Raw genomic sequence first — 25,072 nt, 5'->3', positions numbered from 1 at the left:
GAGAAGTAGATTATTACGGAAGAGCTCCACAGATAAAAAGTTAATGCATTAGACTAACTGTGATATAAAAATTACTGGAGATCTATTTATGTGTGATGTTCTGATGAATTATCTAGTTGTTTACAATTGCTAGGACTTCTCTCAGCGGTAAATCACTGGCAATGTGCACGAACACAAGAAACTCTTCACGGGGCACATTCATCCTTTATGCAGTTAAATGAAGTTTTTAAATCACAAAAAGATTTGGCTGTTACACAGTCTGTGTAAATTACATGATAGTAACCCAAACCACAAGACCATGTCTCTCCTACTTTGCTCTGTTGCAGAAGAATCTCAGCTTGCAAAACACATCAGTTTTCTGTAACACAGATAACCAGGGTTCACACAGTCAGACTTTTCAGTCAGAAGGCCACAGAAAGAATCATAAAGAGACCGAGTATCTTTTCCTTAAACATCCTGTTTACAGACAGCTATGTTACCTCCAAGTGCTATGAAAGTTACTTTCTCTAAAACTATCTTCCATTTAGTTTTCCTTTTTTTTTTTTTTTTTCCCTTTTCTTCCCCTGAAAACAATCTTATAGCTTAATCCTCATAGGATTTTTTTCAAGTTTTGTTTTTTTCTAACGAGTATCAACACATGAACACTCTAAATAGTTTCAGGAAGGTCAGTATTTGCTACAGTTGCACTTGATCCAACATCCCACTTTTTTTTCCACCAAGCAAAGGAGTTCAACCAAGTTTCTTTCAAGAGCCATACAGGAGAAAGTACAGATTCTGCTCTGTCTGCTAACAAGCAGGCGAAGGAGCTGCTACCGATTTGAAAACTGTAGAGGCTCTGCTGTGCCCATTTTGAACTGGGGAACAAAAATAGTATTTAGGTCCACTTTTTCTCATTTGCAAAGCAGATCCACTGCCTTGGGAGACTGACCAGAATTACCTGGAACAAACATTCTTTTTGCCTAGGATCTGTTTGTTAGTTGAGAAAACAATCACTATGTCTCTGTGATAATATGACACGATTTCATCAAGACATTTCTGTCTCAAGGGGCCCAGTTGTATTTTATTTTCTAGTAACACAGCATCTATCCAATTCCGGTCTCTGACTTAAGAGATGAGCAACATGCAATTTCTTCAATGTCTACTTATCACGTGAGGAAGTCAACAAACCTCTTTTCACAGTTACAAGCACTTTTCAAAGACGTGACAGTTAGCTCCTGTCATCAACTGACCCTGAACAAGTTGCAAAAAGGATCAATAAATGTGAGAAAGACCTTTGGTATGAGGGAACCCAGACAAACCGGTGCAGCAGCTTTCTTCCCTATTGATTGGAAGAGAATGCTGTTTGGCTGCTGCTTCTACGGATAATCCACAAATTATTTGCTATTCTTCTTAGCCAAAGGGCTAAGGCAGTACCATCAGCAACTTCATAATAAACCCTGAAACAAGAAGCAGATATTACAGCTCCAAGTCTGAGGAAACGGCATCAATGATTAAGACAGCTCTAACATGGAAGGCCTGGTAAGTGGCAGTGGTATAAGGCACTAGCAATTTATCAGGGCTCTCTTTCAAATGCTGGCGTTTTCTGTGACTTGGATTTTGCCTATTGTTATGAGATCATTACATCACCTATCACACAAGTGTAGCTTTGTTAACTTTGAAAGAAAAGCTGCTAGACAATATACAACACAAAGTTAGACAAGCGAGGGAAGTACACAGGGATTTCACAGGCAATCTGGAATCCGGCACCCGACTGGAATTCCTGGCTTTGAAAACCTCTCTCCAAATGACTTACCATCCTTTCACTAAGATCCAGCAGCAGTTCCCTCCTGTGCCTCATGCTCTTCTTTAGTCAGCCAAAGCCCACGGAGCTGCACTGTAAGCTTGAAGACGAGGATGCCAGCTGCGTGTCCTATTTCTGTCACCTAGTTTTTACGTACCGTTTCTTGCTAATCAAAAGGCCCAGTGATTCCTCCTCACACATCACACTGGAGTTAGTACGTCCAAGCAGTATTTCTGCAGCGCTACATTTGCACGGATTAGCTGCTGAACCCTCCAGATGATGTACTGCTTTTCAAGAAGGGTGTAGTATAACTGGCGAGGGTCTACAGTAAGTCCAAGAGGGTGCTCAACGATGTACAGGAGTCTGACTTCAAAGCATAAATTGAAAAACAGCCGCTTAACCTGGAAAGGGCAATACTGAAGAGAAATAACAATGTTTAAACTCTAAAAGGTAGCTGTAAGGAAGAACTTTTGTGTGCATCCACTGCACACAGTTACACGGAATCATGGGGCTTAAATTACAACCTGAAAAACTTAGGGTATGTGGCAATCTTTGCAACAGTAGTAATAATTACAGGAAATGTTTAAGAATAAATTAGGCAAGCATTTGTCAAGAATGGTACAGAAAGTTGATCATTCACCTCTAGAATGAGAGCAACACTAGACTATCTTTAAAAGTTCTTCTTTCCCCACTGCTGTCCCTCTCCGTATTTCTACCCTCAAACACAAGCATCATCCTCAGCTCTGCACTTACAATTATATCTGCATATGCACATGTCTAGAGATGCACATTTATTTCTTCGTTACACAGGTGAAGGAGAGTACTCATAGGTAAGCCAATTTACATAAACAGCTTCTGAAAGTTAAACACCTCAGCTTCTTGCAAAACGTCAGCCCAACAGAACACCGGGAGCGGTATGTAAATCCTTATGCCAAAACTGCGTTCTCTTAAATCTTATGAAAACCATTTCTAACGTAAAGCCTGACCTGACTGGTCTATTTTCTGACACTCCCCTTCTCTGTCATCAGGTACTTATTAGATAGTAAAACAACTGACGGGGCAAACACCATAACTAGCACAATAGCTGACTTCCGTAGCAGTTGCATATCATGTCTGAAGAAATGTGAGTTTAGTAGGTGTATAGGTAGATACACATTCAGAAATGCACAAGAACTGAAAGGAGTAATCTGTAACTGGTAGACTAAGAACACTGCAATAGCATGCAATGTAAATCAACATGCACCTATAGGGAAGGGAAGTACAGAAACAGTCTTCTGGATTGAAAAAAAAAATAAAAAAATACGCAGCAATGGTAGGAAAAGGTACTTGGAACGTGCCACTTTCAGTCCACTGAAACAATGTCTGCAACAGCAGTAAGAACACTGGCAAACTACCTTCTCTGTTCCACAGGGCCTTGAAACCCATACGCATTGTCTGTTGCCACTTGCTGTTAGGAAACAAAGGCACTGTGATCAGTAGAACCGTGTAGAACACCAAAAATGAAACTTTTGAGTATGTCACATGCAAGATCCTCATTCTCCGTACAGTCTACAAGGTTACACAATTGTAAAATTCTTTGTAAGAATGAGAATCCTGACGTTTGCCTTGGATTAAAAAAGTTTTTAAATTCCGTTTCGAGGTTTTTTTCCCCAAGGGTTTTAGAAATAAAAGCATCTTGGTAAAGTGATTTTCACACACTGCACAGACACAAGCAGTGTTTCTCCCACTGCGAGAGGAGTATCAAAATACTCTTATCTAATATGTTAGACAAGAGTGACCGAGGTCACAGGAGAATCTGTACTTTCCCACTGATTACAAGGAACGGGCCAGCTGCTTTGTGCCTCCTATGCAGCTGGAGCATGCAGTTGCCTGGTAACGTGTTCCAAACTATTGCATCTTAATCACATATACACGTAGGAATACCAAGCTGACCGCTTAGGTTTATCAGCCAAAACAGTTTACAGCAACACAATAGTTTAGAGCAATTCAGGAAGTTTAACACTGAATTTAGGTATGTGCTTATATGGTTTGATGAACAGAGCTTCTATAAATGAAAGGGAAACAACAGAAGTTATTTATATGTGATTTCAGAACATACAAAAGGTATAGTCTACAAACCAAGTATCAAGTACTAGCAATATTTACCTGTTCAAAGGGCATCATGTAATGTCTCAGACTCAACAAGCATAAACTGACAGACTGTTATGATTTGAAAATTTTAAGAAAGTTCCAATAGTGTGCCCAAAACGGAGCTGTTTCAGTGTTCAGGCTAGACTCCTTGTCTCCAGTAAATACACATCTTAATTCTAACACAGGATAAAAACCGATTTATAAATGTCCTCTTGTAAAAATGAAACCGTTCCAATCACCCTGTCCACTCCTATTTAAGATATTAAATAGGGCAAATCAGAAGTAACTTGAACCAATCCCTCCCACCCAGCTATAAACCAGGACCATATACAGCCCTTGCAGACTACACAAGATCCTGTCTCATTCCAGCCACATCATTAGCATAAGCTGTGCAAACCCATGCAAATCAACAGGTTTTTCAGGCATAAAAGCAGACTCCAACAGCAGTTAAGCCACTTCTTACAACTGACAATGTCATACTTCCATCACTGATCATAGCACAAGAACAAAAGAGAATGGGTCTTAATTGTCCTTCATGAACTTGAGGGGCTGCAAGAAACCAGTGAAGTCACAAGCCTGGATTCTGTAATGTCGCTATCAGCATAATTTCCAGATCAAAGATCCGGCGTCCTGTTAAGATCATCAAACATAATTTTGAGTTCAGGGGACAGGTCATCACAACACTATGTTAGGTAGAGTATAAAACCTTATCATCAGATTCTCAGCTAGTTTAAGTCAATGTATTCTGTGTGTTCCGCTGAAGTCAATGAAACTAAACACACTATCATAGGAAAGAGATATTTCAGCACGCCTCAGACCTGGAAAACTGTCTTGAAAAATGCCCGTAACTTTTAACACAAATTCTCTGCACTTCCCACGATCTCTCAACAGCGAGCAGTAGTAAGACCCTAACAGTTACTTGCAACCTATTTCTTGCATAGCATTCATTTTTATTTTAATTTTAAAAGGGGCAACTAATACATAAGATTTTTGCAGCTACTCACAAAAATCAATAAGCAAAGACATTTGTTCCAAGACTTAAATTTCTTGTATAATTAAAAAAACTAGCAAAGCTCTGTAAAGTAAAATAGATACATTTACCTACTAATGTAGGAAACTACAGACAAACTTCAGGAAATGACCAAAGGTGCAGAGGATAGGCTAATGCCTATTAGCATTAGGTAGAAAAACAAGGTAGAAAAGGTAGAAATGCCTATTAGCATTAAGGTAGAAGAACAACAACAACAACAACAAAAAACCCCCAGAAGTTCTACAGAAAAATGAGTGAGCAGCCCACAGCACTGGCAGACAACAGATTTTTTTATCCCCGCTTCCTCCACCCCTTCTTCTTATCCCCCCACCCCCGTTTTTTTTTAAAGGAAATAATTATTCTATTCTGAAACATATTGCCAGTGATGCAGTTGAAGCCAAAAGTTTAAATGAGTTCAGGAGAGAATTAACCGAATTCTAACACATGTGCCAACACAACTGCTATAGAAAGCATCTGCATCATGGTGAAATGCAAACAGCTACTCTGATAACGACACATTATTATTCACTAAATTTGCCTTTTACCCTGTTGTATAGTTACTAATGTTGAAAAGAGTCACTGCTGTGCAAGAAACTAAAACTTACAGCGCTTTATGCTCGGAGAGAACTGTGTGTGGCCCATCAGCTCGTGGCTGTGAAGTCTTACAACTTAACACGTTGCAGTTGCACACCAGCAAGTTCTGAGGTGGACTGCCGACTGTATTCAATAGTCACAGCTTATGTAGGAGGATATGATAAACTTTACTTATTTGCCTTTAACCGATGCTCCAAATATGTTAAAGTCGTTCTTAAAGCAGGTTACTGGTTTGATTACCCTTCATACAAAATCCTCCTTCAAATGGAGGTTTCTCTTCTCTTCTTTTCAGATTTAAGGCATGAACAGAAACCACACCTGCATCATCACTGAAATCAGTGCCTATTTTTCAATCAACTTTAACAGCAGCATCAGAATTCGTCCTCAAGTACCGTTCATAAAGCAAATGCTTCATTCTTCAAAACTTTTTTTAGCAAAGGTTAGTAATGCTGTACCACAGACTCTCACGCCCAGTCACACATGTTCTTCCCGAGACTGTTACGCAGCTTAGTATTTTAAAAATCGCCATCCTAACTGCGTACCTGATACTACTGGTTCTCCCCTTTTTAAAGTCTGATGTTAAGGGAAAGCTGCAAGTCCTACAAAACCAGGCAGACTTGCTTGTTCATGCCAAAGAGAAAAAGGTTAAGCATTATTAAAAAATAAGACTATTGCCTACCTTTAAGTATCCATAAAGCTATCAACATAAACCGTATGGTGGCCTGTTAGCATCGCTATTTGAACACGGGCATGCAAAATGTCCTTCAGTTAAATTCCAAAATCTATGAAGTAATTGGTGGGCAATTCCCCAAGGATAAAACGTCTATCAAAAGCCAACAGTAAGCCAGAAATCTCTTTCCGTTTCATAGGGTAAAAAAAAATAAATACAGTGAATCCTGAAAAAAGAAATAGATATTAGACAGGGAACGCCTATATACTTATAGGGCAAGTAATAAAACATTTAGTGTTTTGATTTTATTTTTTTTTATGTCATCACAATAGTTAGACAAACATGGAAACATTTGCAACAGCAATACTTGGGTCACTTTAAAATCTTGGTAACACTGAAATACAGGGCAGCGAAAGCTAATGATGTGGGGAGGGACTTTAGGTCTTATTATTTTCAGACACATTCACACACACACACACATATATCTATATACACACGCGCACTCCACAACTCCAAAGAGCTATCTTAACTATGTCTGCCAGTAAACGGAAATAGTAGGCAGAAAGGAACCATATCTATACTAAGACAGTTAGCTGTGTCGTAAAACTGAAGATCACTGCAACCAGTGCCATCTTAAAGAAGAAGAAAAAAAAAAAAAAAAAACCAACACCAAAAAACCTGAAAGGAACCATCGCTGTGCATGTCATAAGCATGAAGTTATTTTAACCTGGTGACTACTCTGCTCTATACTTTAAGCATCGTGAAGTTTTTATGTGTTTTTAAGGTCTAAGGTTACTATTTTAAATGACCTACTTGTAGTGGCAGCCCAAGTAGCATTCTGGAGAACACCACAGTGCCCACAACTTCTACAGGTCAGTGCAGTCTGATCAAGCACTACATTTCTAGGGGAGGAAAACAAAAAACCACTACCGCTCATTTATTCAATTGAAAAGCTTATTACCTGCACCTTCCAAAGCAACAGGCTACAGGAACACTGAATGCAAAGTAAACCAGACCCATCTGGAATACTCTGACTCAGTCTCAGCTCCAAGTTACACATCTTTCATTTCGTATTTTAAGGGATTAACAGCATTTGGATGCACAGAAACTGTCTTTACAGTGAAGTCTGCAGACCTCTGAGTCAAAAGTTAAAATGTCTTCCTAAATTATAACAGTATTAGCACTTCCTCTGAAAGGAGTGAAAAAAACACAACCAGGGAAGGAGGAAGTGACACAACACCAAGGGTTTTTTTCCCAGAGATTACAAAATCCTGAGAGAACAAGATGCTTGTGCTATCAGAATAAAAATCCCCAAAGAAGCAAAAGAGTTTACCTTTCCCTTGGAAAAGTTACCTTTGAGTCAAGATCTGCCCTTTTTCTCTCCCAAGCATGAAATCTCTCTTCAGCTTAAGACTCTCTTCTACTGCAGTAGAAATTTAGTGCACATGCTGGAACCTGGACAGAATCTTATTTAAAAAACCAAACAATACAATAGTACTACAGTGGCTAGAAATCTTTTACATATTCTGATGAAAAGACTCAACTTATTTCTAGGAAATAAAGTGTTTGGGGCCAAAGCCAACAGATGATGTTCATGTAAGGTTAAATTTTTATTAATTTTTTTTTTTTTTTTTTAAATTGATATATTGAAAAAAGCTGGAGAAGGAAGCGGGGACAGAAATGAAAAACCACTCAGGGAGTCAGTGGTATAGATTGTCACCATGCAATCTCAATATTGTAATTGCAGATCACATAGTCAGAACAAGCCAGTCAAAAGTAGCACACTCCCTGGGAGAGGGGGGGGAGTCTCTCCCCTTGTCTTTCAAGCCAAGACCCAACTAGCAGAAGGCAGCTTTTCTGTCAGATAAAGCAAGGCAAAAGGATCATGTACAGCAACTTCCTTGCAGCCTCTTGCTCCTGAGCACCCTTCTTCACCTCTTTCTCTCTTTCTTCTGGTGATGGGAAGGCAAAGCATGTTCTGTTCCTGTGAGCCCATACTGCTTGTCCCTATAGTCACAGCAGGCACCTGTGATTCCTCTCCGAAGACATTTACGCATAGAAATCAGTTGAGTGGTGTGTTACGGAAGCATAAGCTGCAGTGGACGTGATTTTGAATCAGTTAATTTTGTGCCCACCATGACAAAATAAAACCAGCAATTTCTTACTTTATAGAAATTCTCCTAAAGTAGTAGTTGCCCCCAACAGCTGTCAAGTTTTTTATCACAGGAGAACAAATGCAGCCAAAAGAACATTTTCTCTAAAAGGACCGCTCCGAACTACACAAGCAGGCAGGCCCAGGCAGCTCCCGATTTAATAAAGCGTATGTACACAGCACCACTTAGTGGTGCAAGCGGAGTCACCGCTGACAGGAATGAGAAGCTTGAACACCAACCTTCCCTCCCCGGCCCCCTGGACACTGCAGCCTGATCTTGACAAATTGACCGCCTGGATAAAGAAAGCTATCTGGCAACTAAAAAGATCCATTGTACTTTTCTGCTCAGTACACCTAAAGATACAGATTCACCCTCGAAATCTCGGCAATTTCTTGAATACCACCAACACTCAGAACAGGTTTCAAATGGCAACGTGGCAGGACAAAGTAATAAATGCTTATCCTTAAGTCTGCTAACTTTCTAAACCTTTGCCTAGACCTTAAGGAAATGTAAAAACAAACAAACTACTGCAAAGTTCAATACGCAAGCCACGCAAAGTTAAGGCTATCAAGTAGGAACCTGATTACAAGTATAAATCATGCAACAGCTACTCTATGACATGGATGTCCTGAACAGATCATCCTCTACAGTGTAAGTCCAAGGTACAAACCCATCAGCACCTTCTTCCCTCTCTGTATCGCTGTGGTTACCTGCTCTGTGCCCAGAGCCAAAAAGAATCCCAACGTTGGAGTTACTGTTCCTTTTATGCCCACCCCCATACTTCTTTCCCGACGGAGAGGTGATGCACCTGATTTGAGGTGGAGTGCAGACAACCTTCTCATCTAGTGCTGGGCAGTTTATTTGTCCCATAAACAAACCCCAGGAAAGAGAATGCACGGTTGGACGGGTGCACTTGAGGTTTTGACCATGCGGTAGCACCGTTAACTGCTGAAAGAGCAGGACTCTCTGCCGCTCCGTGTCCATGTCACGACTGCCCTCACGTCCCCAGTCTGCACCCAGCTCCTCCAGGGTGTGCAGAGGGGCTTCCAGCCCTGGCTCAGCAGGCGTCCACATAAGATCCCCCAGCCAAGAGGGGGGTGTATGCTCACCTGCCACATCGATACCGTGGGTACATTAAAAGCCACCCCCCAACTCTTTCCCCAGAAGTGACTGGGGGAGGCTTTTCAGTCATCTGGCTGTAAACCCCCTCCCCCTCAGGGAGACCAACATCCAGGCATGCCTTGCTCTAACTCCCCAAATCCACTGCCCTCCGAGGAATAAAAGGCGTCTGGGCCACTCCCCCGGCTCTAATCTGCAGATATGCCTGGCTTCCCAGAAGTAGGCTGAGAAAGCCAGCATTAAGGCACTCCTTCCCATGCCCAGATCCACAAAATCCTCAGAGAAAAGAAGAAAAATAGCCACTTCACTGCAGCAGGAAGTAAATAAACTTGGGGGACACAGGAGGCCAGTTCTCCTGGGGTCAATGGAAAGGAGGGCTAGATGCAACGTATCTGAGGATTTTCCATGTGCACAGCTGAAACAGCCATGCCTCAAGCAGGGATGCGTCCCATTTATGGCAGTTCCTCCCCACTTCTCATCCCCAAAAGACAAACTCGGGCCTCTGCCTTCTCCGTGTGTAGCTCCCCACTCCCTTCAGCATGGAGCTGCGAGGCTCTGGGTTTGTGGAGAACCACAGGTGGGAAACCGAGGCTACTAATGGTGACCACAGAGAACAGACCAGCTCGGAGGGGGCGAGGAGGGCCGATGCACAATTTCTACGTTTGAATTTGTTGGGAACTTGGTGGGAGTCACAAGCTTGCAAGCCACAACCCCAGCTATCCAAGACATGGGCTTCCCAAGATCACAAACCTCCGGGGACGGGGACGGCGCCTGCGCGCGAACGCCGGGCTGCCCCAACACGAAGCACGGCGCATGCGCCCGGGAGGCGCGTCCGCACGGCTGGTCGGGGAGCGGGCGCAGCGGGAAGCCCGCGGAAAACCACGCGAAACCGGCAACGCTCCCGAGTCTGACCTGGTCGGACTCCGGGGGCCGCGAGGACTACGCCGCGCCCGAGAGCCACGCTGCTGCCCGGCCGCCGAGTCCGCGAAAACTACAGCTCCCGGCATGCCCCGGGAGGCAGCCTGCCCTGCTGCCTGACCCCGAGGGGACGCCGCTTCCGTTCCCCCCCACCTCCCCACGCCGGCGCAGCGGCAGTTCCCGCCGAGCCCCCAGCGCCGCTCCGGGTAGCTCCGGCACGGCGCGGCCCCGCTGCCGCTCCGTGCGTGCAACACGGACCCCGCCGTCCTCCTCGGGGCTTTCCCCGGGACCCGCCGGCCGACTGCGCAGCCCCGCCACGGGGCCCGGTGAGCCCCCACCCCCGCGCGCCCGTTCTCTCAGCCGCCGTGTCAGCGCCCCACCCCCCACCCCCACGCGCCCGTTCTCTCAGCCGCCCTGTCAGCGCCCCACCCCCCACCCCCGCGCGCACGTTCTCTCAGCCGCCCTGTGAGCCCCCAGGGCTCCCCCTCGGCCTCGGCACCCCCACCGCCCCCGGGCCACCCCCGCCTCCGACGTTCGTGCTCCGAGGGGCGCCCGGCCCCGCTCACCTTCTCCCTCGGGCCAGCCGCAGCCCGGTCACCGCTCAGCTCCGCTCTGCTCCGCTCCTGCCTGGGCTCCCGACGGCCCCTCCCCCGGCAGCCCCTCCTCCCCCGGCGGCCCCCCCCTTGCCAGGGAGGGGGCGTCGCTATCAGCCTCTCACTGCCCGCACCTGCGGCTCCTCCAGCCCCGGCCCGCAGCTGTGGTACCGAAACCCGGAACCAAACCCCTCACCACCAAGGTGAAGTGAAGCAGCAGGCACTGCCTTGACTGAGTGACAGATGTCAAGAGTCATCTGATGTGGAAGAGGTGTTAACTGGGGTCAAAATACAGATTTTAATACCCATCTTATTTTAGTTCTAAGACTTGGCGATTGCCAGGTATCATCTTTTCCATTTCCCCAGGTCCACCCGCGAGCGAGGCCACAAGGGAGATTTCTTCCAGAGAGAGGATAGAGTTATTAAGTCTCAAGACCACGATTTGCTTTTCTCCTTCATGAAGAGGTGAGTGGATCATATAGCATCACTAGTCACCCAAGCAGTTAAGCCTGAACTTTTCACCTGTCCTTTAATGCCGTCAACTCCAAGCTAAATTTTTCCCGTTATTAAGAGGGGACCAAAGATCATGTGAAGTATTATTATCCTTTCTACAAATACACCCCCATCTTAGAGCTTTAGCTACTAGAGAAGGTCTTGGGAGTTTGGGGTCAGAGGAGCTAGCTGCAAGTACAAACTTTCATACAGCTCTGTTTAGGATGTGGGATGTTTCTCTGGTTGTCTAAACCGGTCTAAATTTCCACAGATGGTCCCGACTCTGGGTGGCTCTAACAAGGATCCTGGAACTCCAGTAAGTTCTAAACATCGTTTTATATTTTAAACATGATCCCAAGTTCCTTTTTGCACTTGTCTCTACGGTTTTGGCAGCTGACAGCCCCGAGGGGTGCTTGTACAAGTTTCTCCCGAAGGGCGAGTAAATTAATTCTTTTGTCCATGAGGTGGATGGTTTGGTAACATTATAATTCACAACGCTATAATTCCTTCTTTCAAATTTAAAAAAAAAATAATTGCCTTTTAAATCCATCCAATTGAATCTGCTAAAATGATTCTCATTGTTCTACCTCTTTTCTCAAGTTTTGGTTAAATTCAATGTCAGTATTCTCCACGGAACTAGATTTTCATCTGACTTTGGAATCGGAAAGGCAGGCTGTTACTGAGGTTAAATTCTGTGTCTTTACAAAACTTTGAATCAGTTACAAAACTAGATTATTTTTTTTAATTCAAATTACAAAACCGGTTAATATCAAGATGAATAGCTCAAACAATAATTGTTTCATTTTGTTTATCTCATGTTTAGAACCCCTCAAAAAAACCCACATACACCCTCTAAACACACAAAAAGATTATTGCCCTCGACAATATTCCTAATAGCAACCCCAACATTATAAACTTTACACAACTGTTTTCCCAAATAGATAACGTGAAACTTACTTATAGATTTTCCGTTTTAAAGGGACAGTTTCTTTAGACTTCCAGTTTCTTGTTGGGTGCTTTCTTTATTCTCGAATAATGAAGCCAAGGTTCTTCTCCCAGACCTTTACTGCTACAAGTGTTGTTAAAATGACTCGATACGGTCCTTTCCACTTCTCGGTGATTTTATATATATTCAGTCTCCTGGTCGGAAGGGATGCGCTGCTACGTCCAGTTCTAAGGGTCCAGCTGTGGAGACATACTGACAAAGTTCTTGAAAAGAATTGCTTAAAGAAATCATAACACCTTTTAAAAACATATCTCCAAAGATACTCAGAACACAGGACTCTTGATATGGTCTTTCATACAACATTTCCTAAAGACTTGGCTTTTCTTTCTCTTCTGGCTATACTCCGATTCTTAATAGAGCCACGGGTAACGCTTTAACCCATGTGAGGAGTGAGGTTTCCTGACAAATTTTACTCGACAGTTGCTTAAGGATATAGTTCATTCTCTCTCTCTCTCTCTCTCTGCCCACACGCTTGCTTGTGGTCTATGTGGGGTGTGATAGTCTCAATCCATAGATAATACTTGGCTCAACTTGTCTCATAATCTTTGCTATAAAATGAGGGCCATTGTCAGATGACATTCTTACAGGCACCCCATATTTTGGTACTATCTCTTTGAGCAAGACTTTGACTACTTCCCTTGCTTTGTTGGTGCGACAAGGGAAAGCCTTGGGCCACCCAGTAAAGATATCAACTAAAACTAGGACATATCCTTATTTTCAAGGCAATTCTATAAAATCAATTTGCTAATATTCTTCTAAAAAATTTCCTTATTTAATAATCCCAAAGATGATCTTATTACTGGTTCGGGGATAAATTTACATATACATTTCACGTCCACTTATAATTGTTTAAACAATCTTTGTCATATTTCGCTTTCTGTTTCCCAGTATACTCTGTGATGTTCAATGGGGCATTTTCTCTTATTATTGTGGGTGGGACTATTATTCAACCTGTCGGTGTTACAGCCTATCCTGTTTCATTTTGTTAGCCTGCAATCTAATAATTAATTCTTCATCTTTTTCATTATAATTTGGAGTTTCTTTAGGCAATTTTATACCTTTCTCTGGAACTAGTGCTAGGATGCCTTTTTCTGCAGCCTCTTCAGCAGCTTTATCAGCCAGTCGGTTACCTGCGCTAGGACCGGTCTTACCTAACGGATGTGCTTTACAGTGCATCATCGTGACTGCTGTTGGTTTTTGAATGCTTTCTAACAATTTCAGTATTTGTTCTGCGTGCTGAACGGCGGTTCCTGGTGCAGATAACAGTCCTCTTTCTCCCCGTATCGCTCCATGCGCACGTACCACTCCAAAAGCATACTTTGAGTCTGTCCAAGTGTTGACTCGCTTTCCTTGACTTAGTTCCAGAGCTCGAGTAAGAGCTATCAATTCAGCCTTTTGGGCAGAGATCATCGAAGGCAAAGTTGGCAACGCAAGTACCTCCTCAGTAGTTATTGCCTATCTCGATAAAACGTTTTCCTTCACAGATGGAACCGCTTCCGTCGGCATATAGTTCCCAATCTGTTTCTTCTAGTGGCACATCTCAGAGATCCAGTCAGCTGGAGTAAACTCTTTCGATTGCCTGCAAGCAGTCACGTTCCAGTTCTCCTTTAACTCGGTCAGTTGTTGAAAACGCAACAGGGTTAACGGCGGTAGTAGTTTTTAGGTAAACATCATCTTGTTCCAGCAACAACACCACTTGGTATTTCAGCATTCTGCTAGGGGATAACCAGTGCCCCCCTTTCCGTTTTAGCACAACAGTTATCATATGGGAAACGTACAGTAATCCTTTCTCCTCAGGCGAACTTACGAGCTTCCTGGATCAGTAGCACAGTTGCAGCGACGGCTCTCGGGCGACCAGAGCATCCCAGACTCACGTTATCCAATCGCTTTGAGAAGTAGGCCACAGCTCGCCCACTTGGCCCTAAATATTGGGCCAGGATACCCAGAGCTCTACCTCTTCTTTCACGAGCAGAAAGTTCAAGTGTCTCTTGTGAGATCTGGCAGACGCTAGGGCTGGCACCCCTATTACAGCCTGTTTCAATTCTTGGAAGGTAGCTTTCTCGGCATCGGTCCAATCCGTCGTTTGAGGTTTTGAGCTGCTCCTATAAAGGTCAGGCCAGCAAGCCACAATTTATAATCTACAGGTGACACCACTCGACCATTCCCGGAAATGCTTGTCATTCATTTTTTTAGTCTTAGGTTCAGGGAGACGACACATTGCCTCTTTTCTCTCAGTTCCCAATTGTCTCTGTCCTTTTAGGATTTTAAAACTCAAATTTAAGTTTCTTCTTTCTGGGTTATTTGGGTTTTTTTCTTTTGACACTCGATATCTACTGATTCCCAAAAAGTTCAAAAAGTTAAGAGTTGACTTTGTGCATTGTTCTTCCGTCTCAGCTACCATTAACAGATCGTCCATATATTTCAGCAAGATTTCTTGATTATTTTCTTTCTTCCAAATCTCTAATTCTCGTGCCAATTGATTTCCAAAAATGGTAAGACTATTCTTAAAGCCTTGAGGCAAGACTGTCCACGTATATCGTGTTTTTCTCCCAGTCTCAGGATTTTCCCATTCCAAAGCAAAAACCTCGTGACTATTGGGATCCAAGGGAATACAGAAAAAGGCATCTTTTCGGTCCAACACTGTGAACCATTCTCATTTCTCCGTTAGGGTTGTTAACAAAGTATAAGGATTTGCTACGACCGGATGAATACCTTGTACTATTTGATTTATTGCTCTGAGGAGGTCTTGAACTAATCTATCATCTTTTTCATCAGCCTTTTAAAAGGCAAGATCGGGGTGTTATATCTGGATTCACATTCTATTAACAATTTGTATCTTAAAAATTTTTGTATTACCATTACTAACTCTTTCCGACTTTCCGGTTTTAGGGGGTATTGTTTCATTCTTACCGGATTCGATCCTGGCTTTAAATCAACTCTCACAGGTTCTGCTTTTTGGATTTACCGGGAACTTCCCAGTCCAGACGACTGGAATGACAGCATTACACTTGGACCGGTATAATCTTCTGCTTTCGGTAAACATCCTGTTAACAACAAAACCGCTGCTTCGATACGTTTAGTTTCTGGAATTAAAATTTTAAGCTCTCCATTTTTAAATTTAATTTCTGCCTCTAAGTTCTCAAATAGACCTCTCCTTAACAGGAGTTTAGGAGAATTTGGCACATACAAAAACTGCCGAGTGACCCACTGCTTTCCTAATTTCATTGTTAAAGATTTAAAGAAGGGTCTAGTTTCTCGTTCGCTTGTTGCACCAACACCACCAATTTCTTCAAAACTTAACTCTCCCTCTGAGGTATTTAAAACTGAAAAGGTGACTCTAGTGTCAACTCAAATTCAATTTTCTGTTCTCCCAGTTTAGCTGTAACCAGAGGTTCTGCTGGGAGACTCCCCTCCGGTCCCCGTCCGATACGTTCACTTAAAAAGAACAAATCTACATATGGCACTTTATTCCATTTACTCTCTCTCCTACAAAACAACAGTAATTGCAATATAGTATTGTAACTCAAAGTTCTGTTTGTTTACCATTTTTCCTGCAGTTCACCCCAACGTGCCAATAAACATCCCAGCGGTGATGTTTCTGGTAACTTTTCATCAGCAGTTCTATTTCCTGCACTCTTATTCTTAAACAATTTTGCTAATGCCATTATACTTATATACATTCAAATACCAAATACCAAACAAATGCAAACGACAGCTGTCCCAAATAATACACAAAGTCCAACCCAGCAATAGCTTTCGCTTATGACTTACGGGCAGACGCCTAGGCTTCCACTGCAGACGGCTACCCTCCAAGCCCCAACCCTGGGAAGCTTTCGCCGCGCCTCACGGGCAGGCTTTCCAAACAAATTCCAAAGAAGCAGCGCCTTACCTTTTTTCCAGGGAACGCTGCGAGGAGCTTTGCGTGTCGAGGGTGACGGTTCTCCCCGAGAATACCTCGGTGCCGGCCGGAGCTCGATCGACACGCCATCTCGTCCAGTCTCACTCGCAACGTCCCATCTGGGTCGCCAAAACCGTTACCGAAATCCAGAATAAAACTCCTTAACGCCAACGTGAAGTTAAGAAGCAGGCACTTTGTTTATCGCAGCGCTGGGGACACGGGGGATCGCTCCTCCAAAGGCGTGTCCCACTTAGTATCAAAATCCATCAGTTTTTACAGGCTTTTCCCGTCAGGTCATTGTTACCTAAGCTCCTTCCGTAAAAACGCATACTATGCTCGTTCTTAAATTTAACCGTTGTAACGATCGGTCCTGTGATTATATAACCTTACCAATATTCTTATTTAAAAAACAATCATTGGTCAGTGACACTTGGCTCTGCTGACTGGCATCGTCGATACTCAAATCGAGATGGGAAGGGTAAGGGGGTTTCCAAGCAGCAAACTGGTGTCCACGACGGTTTCCTTAGTTTCCTGAAACAGAACGTAGGAAAACCAGTAACTTCCTGGTGAGGTTTCTAGGGTTAGCTGTTTCAAACTTTAACAATATTACGGTTCCTAGCGTCACGCATAACACAGCTCCTAAAGTTTCTATGGCTACGTTTCAAACTTAACAATCCTATACGTTACGCTTCACAATTTTACTTCTTAATCAAACCTAACTCTTCTATGTGATTAAATGTTGATTTCTTTACCAGAACATTTGCAACAGCTGGAGCCCAGCAGGAACAGGGGGGGCACGGCCCGACCCCCCCCAGCGCCTCACCTCCTCCTCCTCCCCTGGGCTCCCTCACAGCCCCTCGCCCCGTGCAGAGGGAGCGCAAACGCAGCCCGGAGGGCAAAGGGGCCGGCCGGCCAGCGTCTATTCAGTCAGTCGCGCGCCTATCGAGTCCTGCCAGCGAGTCTGCTCCGGGGCTCGGGGCGCCCCCCGGCGCTCCCCCTGCCCCTCGGACACCTCTGATAGCACATTTCCATACGTTCTGTATGGCACGTCGAAATATTTGGGTGGTTTTAATACTTTGTACCAGCTGTGGTTTGCTGCTAGGTGACTGTAAAAGTGAGATTTGGTAAATAATGGTTAGAAATCTTATACTAACGCTACAACTGAAACAACAGACAAGAGTATAGCCGAGCAATTAACTAGCAGAGGTAGGTACTCCTAAGTTTTGCAGTTCTTTGCTCTTATGACTAGATGTTCCCCTGTAAGCTAAATGGGAACAATGCTGAAACTGACCACATGTGATTGAAACTGCGTTAAGCTTCAAGATCAAAGAACAAGGACAAGAATAAAGACTTCGAGGACAGCCAGCAAGAACTTCAAATGGGTCGGTGGTCGCAAAAGCAGCCCTTCGTCTCAAATGGATCCTTCATTGCACGTGATCGGATGTAGGCAGTGCTATGATAATCGGTTGCCATCGTTTTTATGTATATGTATACTCATCTGATTAATAAGCAATTAGTTATTCTATATAACCTGTTTGTGCTAAAGCTGTGGCACGCACACTAGGTGGAACTATCCCCCGTGCATCCAGCGCTGCAATGAAGAACGCCTGCTTTCTAAAACTCCAAAACGAGTCTTAGGGAGTTTCGTCGACCGGCTTTTCAGTATCAGAGGTACAAGGGAGGAAAGGAAAAAAAAAAAAAAGCAAAAAAAAAAAAAAAGCAGGGGTGTGGGAAAGAGAGGGGACCAGGGGACGGAGGGGGCAGGGAGGGACCACAACACCGAAGAGGGGAGACGGGGCCCCGAGGGCCCGGGGCTCACCGCAGCTCTTGTTCTTGGCGCTGCCAAGAGACTTTGCCAGTTCAGCTGCTTCTTTCTCCTTTTCTCCTCCCTTCCTCTTCTGTAACTCAGTCGCTTGGCTGTCCTCCGCATAACGGAACACGCGAGCCCCTCGCAGCTCTTGCGAGATGAGGCCTCCTAGACACGTAGCCTCGCTCGCTCGCTCACTACGTGGCCGTACCGCGCTGCTGGTCACGCATACAGACCCTGGCGGTCTGACCTGCTGTGGACTACGAGGAGGGGTCCCTCTGGCCTGCAGCGGGAGGCAGCTGCCAGCCAGATGGCCTTCCGTTTCTTCTTCTTTACCTTTCTGTGGCCTCTCCAGCTTCAGCAGCTCCCGTCCACAGCCAGTAAGCGCTCCGCCTGTCCCTCTGCGCTCCCGTGCCGTGAGGAGAGGGAGGCCGGGCAGAGACAGGCCACGCGAGCCTGAGGCTGCTGCAGTCAGCGGCATCCCCGGGGATGAACGGACAACCGCACTCACGGCGTGGCCTCTGGCAGAGGGAAAGAGGCAGCAGCGACCGTTATTACCGCAGCTCCACCCTGGCCGGAGCCCCTCGGTCCGCAGGGGCTTCCGGGGACGGACGCCGCTCCTTCCCCGCGCCGCTGCTAACGGCACCCGCCTTAAGGGAGACTCGAGAACACCGGAGGGCCAGCTTGCCGCCCTCACGACAGGGCTCGGGGGCTGCCTGCGGCTGCAGCACAGGCTTCAGGGGAGGGGCTGCAGCTGGGGGCAGCCGCAGGGGCCGAGCGGGGCTGGGGAAAGGCGGCGGGGGAGCTCCGGCGACTCGGGGAGGCGCCCGCTGGCCGCGCCTGGGGGGTGCCCGCCTCCGTCCCCTCTTCCCTCCTGTCGGCTCTCGGGGACCTGCCCGGCGCTGCCCTGGCCCGGCTCGCCTCCGGCGGACCGGGAGCCTGCCGCGGCGGCCGCTTCGCAGCTTCCCGTCCCGCCGGCCCCGGGCGGCCAGCGGGCAGGAGGCACCCGCCGCCGCGGCCGCCGCCGCCCCCGCCGGAGGGGATCGCTCGCCTCACCCGCGGTCCCGGCGCTCGCCCGCTGCCGCCGACACCCGCGCCCTGCGCGCCGCCACGCTGCTCCCGGGGACCGCGCATGTGGAATGTGGAGGAGGGAAAGGAGGGAGGCAGGGCAGGAGATAGGAGAGCAGGGTGCGCAGGGCGAAACAACTCGCGTGGGTTAAAAACTCGTGTGGGTGAAGGGGGTGGGCTGGAGCAGGAGATGGGGGTGTGCATGGCGGGTGTCTCCCGTGGACCTAGTGGGGAGGGTAGGTGAGGGTACAAAGGTGCACGGGGGGGTACTAAAACCAGACGTGCTGCTTCACAGAAATACGGTCCCACCTGAATTCAGTAGTAGGCTTTCTTCTGCGCTTAAACACTAATCAGGCATTTAAAAGCTTCAGTAGACTTGCAAACTGAAACCTCTGACAATTTACGTAGTCTTCTAATTTCTGATATCCAGGATATGTGAAAATAACACTCTCAATTCAGCAGTTTTCACCGAGAATGATATGCGTTAACCTAAATCACACAAAGTGAATAATATCATGTTAGCCATGTAGCCTTTATTAAGAGGTTGAAATTACCTTCTCGGGATCTTTTAAGCTTCTAAGCGTAAAATAATTAGTGTAGCTTACAGATGTGGAAGAGAAATCTTTTGGTATCATAACCAAAGTAGTCTTCTCCTCTATGAATGGCAACACAATCTGTAATACTGCATCGACACTTCAAAACCCATTCTGTCTCTCCCCTTTTGTCATCCAATGTTGTCTTTTAGATATTTCAAGAAATTCTTTCATGGTCTATCCCATAAAATGAGAAGTAGATTATTACGGAAGAGCTCCACAGATAAAAAGTTAATGCATTAGACTAACTGTGATATAAAAATTACTGGAGATCTATTTATGTGTGATGTTCTGATGAATTATCTAGTTGTTTACAATTGCTAGGACTTCTCTCAGCGGTAAATCACTGGCAATGTGCACGAACACAAGAAACTCTTCACGGGGCACATTCATCCTTTATGCAATTAAATGAAGTTTTTAAATCACAAAAAGATTTGGCTGTTACACAGTCTGTGTAAATTACATGATAGTAACCCAAACCACAAGACCATGTCTCTCCTACTTTGCTCTGTTGCAGAAGAATCTCAGCTTGCAAAACACATCAGTTTTCTGTAACACAGATAACCAGGGTTCACACAGTCAGACTTTTCAGTCAGAAGGCCACAGAAAGAATCATAAAGAGACCGAGTATCTTTTCCTTAAACATCCTGTTTACAGACAGCTATGTTACCTCCAAGTGCTATGAAAGTTACTTTCTCTAAAACTATCTTCCATTTAGTTTTCCTTTTTTTTTTTTTTTTCCCCTTTTCTTCCCCTGAAAACAATCTTATAGCTTAATCCTTATAGGATTTTTTTCAAGTTTTGTTTTTTTCTAACGAGTATCAACACATGAACACTCTAAATAGTTTCAGGAAGGTCAGTATTTGCTACAGTTGCACTTGATCCAACATCCCACTTTTTTTTCCACCAAGCAAAGGAGTTCAACCAAGTTTCTTTCAAGAGCCATACAGGAGAAAGTACAGATTCTGCTCTGTCTGCTAACAAGCAGGCGAAGGAGCTGCTACCGATTTGAAAACTGTAGAGGCTCTGCTGTGCCCATTTTGAACTGGGGAACAAAAATAGTATTTAGGTCCACTTTTTCTCATTTGCAAAGCAGATCCACTGCCTTGGGAGACTGACCAGAATTACCTGGAACAAACATTCTTTTTGCCTAGGATCTGTTTGTTAGTTGAGAAAACAATCACTATGTCTCTGTGATAATATGACACGATTTCATCAAGACATTTCTGTCTCAAGGGGCCCCGTTGTATTTTATTTTCTAGTAACACAGCATCTATCCAATTCCGGTCTCTGACTTAAGAAATGAGCAACATGCAATTTCTTCAATGTCTACTTATCACGTGAGGAAGTCAACAAACCTCTTTTCACAGTTACAAGCACTTTTCAAAGATGTGACAGTTCCCTCAGGTCATCAACTGACCCTGAACAAGTTGGAAAATATAAAAGGATCAATAAATGTGAGAAAGACCTTTGGTATGAGGGAACCCAGACAAACCGGTGCAGCAGCTTTCTTCCCTACTGATTGGAAGAGAATGCTGTTTGGCTGCTGCTTCTACGGATAATCCACAAATTATTTGCTATTCTTCTTAGCCAAAGGGCTAAGGCAGTACCATCAGCAACTTCATAATAAACCCTGAAACAAGAAGCAGATATTACAGCTCCAAGTCTGAGGAAACAGCATCAATGATTAAGACAGCTCTAACATGGAAGGCCTGGTAAGTGGCAGTGGTATAAGGCACTAGCAATTTATCAGGGCTCTCTTTCAAATGCTGGCATTTTCTGTGACTTGGATTTTGCCTATTGTTATGAGATCATTACATCACCTATCACACAAGTGTAGCTTTGTTAACTTTCAAAGAAAAGCTGCTAGACAATATACAACACAAAGTTAGACAAGCGAGGGAAGTACACAGGGATGTCACAGGCAATCTGGAATCGGGCACCCGACTTGAATTCCCGGCTTTGAAAACCTCTCTCCAAATGACTTACCATCCTTTCACTAAGATCCAGCAGCAGTTCCCTCCTGTGCCTCATGCTCTTCTTTAGTCAGCCAAAGCCCACGGAGCTGCACTGTAAGCTTGAAGACGAGGATGCCAGCTGCGTGTCCTATTTCTGTCACCTAGTTTTTACGTACCGTTTCTTGCTAATCAAAAGGCCCAGTGATTCCTCCTCACACATCACACTGGAGTTAGTACGTCCAAGCAGTATTTCTGCCGCGCTACATTTGCACGGATTAGCTGCTGAACCCTCCAGATGATGTACTGCTTTTCAAGAAGGGTGTAGTATAACTGGCGAGGCTCTACAGTAAGTCCAAGAGGGTGCTCAACGATGTACAGGAGTCTGACTTCAAAGCATAAATTGAAAAACAGCCGCTTAACCTAGAAAGGGCAATACAGAAGAGAAATAACAATGTTTAAACTCTAAAAGGTAGCTGTAAGGAAGAACTTTTGTGTGCATCCACTGCACACAGTTACACGGAATCATGGGGCTTAAATTACAACCTGAAAAACTTAGGGTATGTGGCAATCTTTGCAACAGTAGTAATAATTACAGGAAATGTTTAAGAATAAATTAGGAAAGCGTTTGTCAAGAATGGTACAGAAAGTTGATCATTCACCTCTAGAATGAGAGCAACACTAGACTATCTTTAAAAGTTCTTCTTTCCCCACTGCTGTCCCAAGGCCAGGCACCGGCCCGGCCCGGCCCAGGCCAGGCCCCTGCCCGCCGGCTCGGCCAGGCCCGGCCCGGCCAAGGCCAGGCCCCTGCCCGCCGGCTCGGCCCGGCCCGGCCCAGGCCAGGCCCCTGCCCGGCCAAGGCCAGGCCCCTGCCCGCCGGCTCGGCCCGGCCCGGCCCAGGCCAGGCCCCTGCCCGGCCAAGGCCAGGCCCCTGCCCGCCGGCTCGGCCCGGCCGGGCCAGGCCAGGCCCCTGCCCGGCCAAGCCCAGGCCCCTGCCCGCCGGCTCGGCCCGGCTCGGCCCGGCCCGGCCCAGGCCAGGCCCCTGCCCGGCCAAGCCCAGGCCCCTGCCCGCCGGCTCGGCCCGGCCCGGCCAAGGGCAGGCTCCTGCCCGCCGGCTCGGCCCGGCCCGGCCAAGGCCAGGCCCCTGCCCGCCGGCTCGGCCCGGCTCGGCCCGGCCCGGCCAAGGCCAGGCCCCTGCCCGCCGGCTCGGCCCGGCCCGGCCCGGCCAAGGCCAGGCCCCTGCCCGCCGGCTCGGCCCCTGCCCGGCCGAGGCCAGGCCCCTGCCCGCCGGCCCGGCCCGGCCGAGGCCAGGCCCCTGCCCGCTAGCTCGGCCCGGCCCGACCCGGCCCGGCCAAGGCCAGGCCCCTGCCCGCCGGCTCGGCCCGGCCCGGCCCGGCCCGGCCAAGGCCAGGCCCCTGCCCGCCGGCTCGGCCCGGCCAGGCCCGGCCCGGCCAAGGCCAGGTCCCTGCCCGCCGGCTCGGCCCGGCCCGGCCCGGCCCGGCCAAGGCCAGGCCCCTGCCCGCCGGCTCGGCCCGGCCAGGCCCGGCCAAGGCCAGGCCCCTGCCCGCCGGCTCGGCCCGGCCAGGCCCGGCCCGGCCAAGGCCAGGTCCCTGCCCGCCGGCTCGGCCCGGCCCGGCCAATGCCGGGCCCCTGCCCGCCGGCTCGGCCCGGCCCAGGCCAGGCCCCTGCCCAGCGGCTCGGCACGGCCCCTGCCCGTCCGAGGCCAGGCCCCTGCCCGCCGGCTCAGCCCAGCCCGGCCCGGCCGAGGCCAGGCCCCTGCCCGCCGGCTCGACCCGGCCCGACCCAGGCCAGGCCCCGGCCCGGCCGAGGCCAGGCCCCTGCCCGACCCAGGCCAGGCCCCGGCCCGGCCGAGGCCAGGCCCCTGCCCGCCGGCTAGGCCCGGCCCGGCCCGTCCCGGCCGAGGCCAGGCCCCTGCCCGCCGGCTCGGCCCGGCCCGGCCCGGCCGAGGCCAGGCCCCTGCCCGCCGGCTCGGCCCGGCCCGGCCAAGGCCAGGCCCCTGCCCGCCGGCTCGGCCCGGCCCGGCCCTGCCAAGGCCAGGCCCCTGCCCGCCGGCTCGGCCCGGCCAAGGCCAGGCCCCTGCCCGCCGGCTCGGCCTGGCCCGGCCCTGCCAAGGCCAGGCCCCTGCCCGCCGGCTCGGCCCGGCCAAGGCCGGGCCCCTGCCCGCCGGCTTGGCCCGGCTCGGCCCAGACAAGGCCAGCCCCTGCCCGCCGGCCCGGCCCGGCCCGGACAAGGCCAGGCCCCTGCCCGCCGGCTTGGCCCGGACAAGGCCAGGCCGCTGCCTGCCGGTTCGGCCCGGCCGAGCCAAGGCCAGGCCCCTGCCCGCCGGCCCGGCCCGGCCCGGACAAGGCCAGGCCCCTGCCCGCCGGCTCGGCCCGGACCGGCCCGGACAAGGCCAGCCCCAGCCCGCCGGGTCGGCCCGGCACGGCCAAGACCAGGCCCCTGCCCGCCGGTTCGGCCCGGCCCGGCCAAGGCCAGGCCCCTGCCCCCCCGCTCGGCCCGGCCCGGCCAAGGCCAGGCCCCTGCCCGCCGGCTCGGCCCGGCCCGACCAAGGCCAGGCCCCTGCCCGCCGGCTCGGCCCGGCCCGGCCCAGGCCAGGCCCCTGCCCGCCGGCTGGGCCCGGCCCCTGCCCGGCCAAGGCCAGGCCCCTGCCCGCCGGCTCGGCCCGGCCCGGCCAAGGCCAGGCCCCTGTCCGCCGGCTCGGCCCGGCCAAGGCCAGGCCCCTGTCCGCCGGCTTGGCCCGGACAAGGCCAGGCCGCTGCCTGCCGGTTCGGCCCGGCCGGGCCAAGGCCAGGCCCCTGCCCGCCGGCCCGGCCCGGAAACGGCCAGGCCCCTGCCCGCCGGCTTGGCCCGGCCCGGCCCGGACAAGGCCAGGCCCCTGCCCGCCGGCTTGGCCCGGACAAGGCCAGGCCGCTGCCTGCCGGTTCGGCCCGGCCGAGCCAAGGCCAGGCCCCTGCCCGCCGGCCCGGCCCGGCCCGGACAAGGCCAGGCCCCTGCCCGCCGGCTCGGCCCGGACCGGCCCGGCCAAGGCCAGGCCCCTGCCCGCCGGCTCGGCCCGGACCGGCCCGGCCAAGTCCAGGCCCCTGCCCGCCGGCTCGGCCCGGACCGGCCCGGCCAAGTCCAGGCCCCTGCCCGCCGGCTCGGCCCGGACCGGCCCGGCCAAGTCCAGGCCCCTGCCCGCCGGCTCGGCCCGGACCGGCCCGGCCAAGTCCAGGCCCCTGCCCGCCGGCTCGGCCCGGACCGGCCCG

General features: G+C 49.0%; 1 protein-coding gene across 11 annotated transcripts in view; it reads right to left on the bottom strand.

The window, feature by feature from the left end:
• The window catches only part of LOC126036746 (electroneutral sodium bicarbonate exchanger 1-like), a 296,967-nt gene that overhangs the window by 30,494 nt on the left and 241,401 nt on the right, over positions 1-25,072 (bottom strand). Inside the window, exon 1 of one of the 11 annotated variants that reach the window (XM_049796779.1) lies at positions 10,961-11,014. The exons of the other annotated variants lie outside the window; for them this stretch is intronic. The gene's annotated coding sequence lies outside the window, so the exon portion shown is untranslated. Of the gene's footprint in view, positions 1-10,960; positions 11,015-25,072 lie in introns of those variants that run through there. 11 annotated transcript variants of the gene reach the window in all.

This window comes from Accipiter gentilis, unplaced genomic scaffold, assembly GCF_929443795.1.
Source record: "Accipiter gentilis unplaced genomic scaffold, bAccGen1.1, whole genome shotgun sequence".
Lineage (NCBI taxonomy): Eukaryota > Metazoa > Chordata > Aves > Accipitriformes > Accipitridae > Astur > Astur gentilis.
Note: the sequence above shows the minus strand (reverse complement) of the source record. Positions and strands in the feature narration are given on the sequence as shown.